Here is a 4,259-nt window from a genome sequence, read left to right as displayed (position 1 = left end):
AGAATCGTGAGCGATCGTGACATCCAGGGACAAGGACACGGATCTCCGTGAAGCGCACTCACCAGGCACACGAATGTGTCAAAGTGACGTGCGCCGCGTGTCCAGCGCTACACTTCCTGCTGTCAGCGAGCACATTCTCTCTCTTGCGACCCAACCTCGAAAGCGAACAGACCTCTTCCTTCGCTCCGCGCTCGAAACTTCCTCAACGTGAAACCCTCTCGCACGAACGTGCGCAACCGTTCATAATATAGTGTAAAATAAAGTTCCGTATTACCTACTCACGAAACCCAACGCGTTCGCGACATAAAAAATTAGGGACCACTTTTGTGGCGCCCCTAAATATCTTTATAGTTCGTTGGAGCTGAAGAACAAGCAGTATTTCGCAAAAAATTTTCAAGGCTTGTGAGCCTTGTGACTTGAGATCAATTCTCTATCGGTTAATATTACCGAATTGTAAAAAAACTCGAGATACGTTATTGCGCTCGGTCCCGTGCGATAGCGTTTATCGGATAATGACTGTATACACTGCTGGTGTGCATACACAACCGTTCGTGCTTTGCTCCTTATGTTTTATTGTTTTGTTAAGGAAGACAATAAAATTGATCAAACTCAACTTCTACCAGCTATTGCTTCTGAAGTGGCTACTTTAATGATACTTCTTATTGAAGAGGAGGAAGAAGAAAATCAACAGGAAATCGAAAGGCGCTGCTGGATGACCGATCTCTTCCTGGAGTGGGAAAGTGTGTGGAGCCGGTTGTTTGGCTTCGTGCAATTTCTTTTTTGGTGCGTCTGTAGGTGTTCATCAGGTTTTTTTTCCATTTTTCCTGGGCGTTCTCTGGTTTTTCGTCTAGCACTGCTCCAATTTCTCGCCAAGCCTGGTGGCGTATTTCGTGGTTTTTATACTGCCGCTCGGAATCCTTCCACAGACATGGATAAGTTCCAACCAGCTGGATCAGGTGCAATACCTTTTCCGTTGCTTGTATTGGCTAAAAACAAAGGAATTATAGGACTATAATGATTATTTATTTGGGAGAACGAATAAACTTACGTTTTTTTTTTTATTTTTGTATGAACCAATCAGTGTTTCCATGTCGAATTAATCTGTCGATGGTATCTTTGACCGGCGTACCAAATATGTCTGTCTTGGATGTTCCTAAGAAAACTGATAATCATAGCCCCAAATGTGTGCCCAACAAAAACAAGATATTTTTTCAATAATTATTGATTGAGACTATTGAGACACACTGTTTATAATTTTAAATTACTTTATAACATTTTCTTTCATATTAAATTTAAATTTTTGAAATAATTATGCAATTTAAAAATAAATTTTATTTTTCAATGTCACTTTCCAACACTTCAATGTATGGTATAAACATGAGCGATAACAGATATGTCACTGTGTAGCCGCTAGTAACCCGCATACATCGGGTTACGAGCGACAACAAGCTGACAATTCTAGAACAAAGGAAATCAGTAGCTGTCATTTGTAGCCGCATACAAGTAGCTATCATCTAGCCTTAGCTTCAGATTGCGCATTTATTCATTTAATCAAAACATATGTCATTTCGCGTAGCCAACCCTGAGCTTGAAACGTCATTTCCATACAATTTCAGATTGCGTCAAGATTGCGCATAAATTTTCAAGATTATATGTCCAAGACTTATAATTTGTTTTGACAGATAAATATATCAAACCGACACGTTTGACACATAAATATATGCGCAATCTGAGATCGCGCATGTATTCGTTTTATCAAAACATAAGTCATTTTGGTAAAAGTAAGGCTCAGCCCTCTACGTTACGCTAGCGTTACGCGTAACGCCTGTTAATCACAAACCCAAGCAACATTTTTGAACGTTTGTTTTAACCGCCGTGGATGAACAAATTAGTAGATAATCATGTCTTATTATTGTTTACTTTTATATGATAATTAGAAAAGCTTTGTTGATAATTAGAAAAGTTGTCACAACTTCAAGAATTATAATTTTAACAATCTTATAAATAAAAGATGTAAATAATACAAAAAATGATTATTTTTTTATTTACCCAGTTATTGATAAAGTAGTATAATGAAATACTTACAAGTATTTATTAACTTCATTAACCTCATTTTAAAAAGATCCCTTGCATCTAAAGTAATTTTTATTCAAAATGGCCAGAAACATAGATTGAAAAGGTAATAGTTATATTTCATATCTATAATTAAATTAAAAATATTTTAATATTTTATATTTTCTAATCATAGAAAATGTTACTCCAATTGAAAGCTTTTGGGGTGTTCATGAGCTTCCTTCTTTCAGACTTTTTTTCATTAATCATAATGCAACAATGAAAAATATTAAACCTGTTATTTAATTGTTATTTAAAAATTAAATCTCCTTGAAATCGGTTCATCTTACAGCAATTAACTTTTTTTTCATCTCAATTTAAAATATTTTTATTCAAATAATGTACACTGGTCGGTCGCCTGGATGACAAAACTGTAGTAAAAATGTTGCTTGGGAATATTTTAAGGGATGTAACGCTTCTCCAATGTAACGTAGAGGGCTGAGCCTTACTTTTACCGTCATTTTGCGTAGCCAACCCTGAGCTATAAACGTCATTTCCATACATTTTCAGATTACGCCAAGATTGCGCATAAATTTTCAAGATTTAATGTCCGAGATATATAATTTTTTTTTGACCAATAAATATATCAAACCGACACATTTGACAGATAAATATATGCGCAATCTGAGATTGCGCATCGTCTATTGCTACGGTAAGGGTTTGTTCGTGTCGGATGTCGTGTTCGATTGATGCTAGAGCGTCGCCTTAGGCAGCGCTCTAGCAGCAATCAAACACGACATCGAACATGAAAAATATATGGGATGTGACTTGTTCGATTTGATAACCAAGGTGTATGGATATTAGGAGGTGAAGTGCTTCAGAGCAAATTGACATTTCACGACTTGACATAACAATACTGTGGGCTCCGGTATTAAAATCGGGGAGGGCTGGAGGGGGGTATAGAAAATTGTATGCGATTTGACATAACAATACTTAATGATGGCGCCCGGAAAACGCGCTAACAATTCACCTCCTTAATAAACACACCTTGTTGATAACCAACAAATTGAACATGTCAAATCCCATAAATTTTTCATGTTCGATGTCGTGTTCGATTGCTGCTAGAGCGCCGGGTTACCCGGCGCTCTAATCGAACACGGCACGAGCAATCTGTTCGATAGCTGCTAGAGCGCTGCCTTAGAATTGTTTAGTTCGTTCGGTGTGTTCAGCGGGGTCACCTAGAAAATGTGTTTATTCCAATCGTCCGTGTTGCCAACTAGATCATCTTGACGAATCACCCACATCTGCCATTTGTATTCTTTTGAATCGAGAGGTCGCTATTTTCAAGACAGCTGTCGTGGTACGTTTTTGTGTGTGAAGGATGAAGTGACGCTTTTTTTTGTGAAGCCGTATAATTTAGGCAATCATAGCAGGTAAATTATCTACAATTGCTTGGTCAATTTCTCGGTAAACTTTAAAATAAATTGAGAATATTTCCATATCGCCTCAGTGATTTCCATCGATATTCAGTGCCTACTAAATGAACGTTTAATCAGTGTGTATGTTCCTATAATGCGATTGAAAGACGAGAGTGGAATGTGAAATGTGTTTCGTTTTACAGCATATAACGCCAATTCCAAGATATGCGGTTTCTGGAATCTGACAGTGCCTTAAGCAGAATGTCGAATAGAAATCCGATAGTTTTTTTCATGTACATTCTATCTTCAACAGTAATCATATTTATATCCGATTACAGTCTTTCCCCGAGTTACGCGAATAATGCGTTCCGGAGACATTCGCGTAACTCGGATTTTCGCGTAAGTCGAATATCACATGTTACAGCAAAAATATACTTTATTTATCATAATTTTTGATTGAATTTAGTTCATTTATGTAATTTAATAATTATTTGATGCAATTGGTGTAGACAATTTGGTTATTTATCGGTAATTATTTTTCATTTGACAATTGATGGAGAAAATTGTACTGATTTGACATCTGAACTGTCAAAAATAAAAATTCGCGTAACTCGAATTCGCGTAACTCGAGTGTCGCGTAACTCGGGGAAAGACTGTATAGGATATAATTCGTGGTACGTTGCATACACAGAAAACTACACTGAACTTCAGTAAAATTTAGTTAATTTTTTAAGCTGAAGGTTCAGAAATCCTTTCAGTAAAACGAATGTTTACTGAATCATTCAGTAA

This window comes from Anopheles coluzzii, chromosome 2 (assembly GCF_943734685.1).
Source record: "Anopheles coluzzii chromosome 2, AcolN3, whole genome shotgun sequence".
NCBI classification, from domain to species: domain Eukaryota; kingdom Metazoa; phylum Arthropoda; class Insecta; order Diptera; family Culicidae; genus Anopheles; species Anopheles coluzzii.
Note: the sequence above shows the minus strand (reverse complement) of the source record.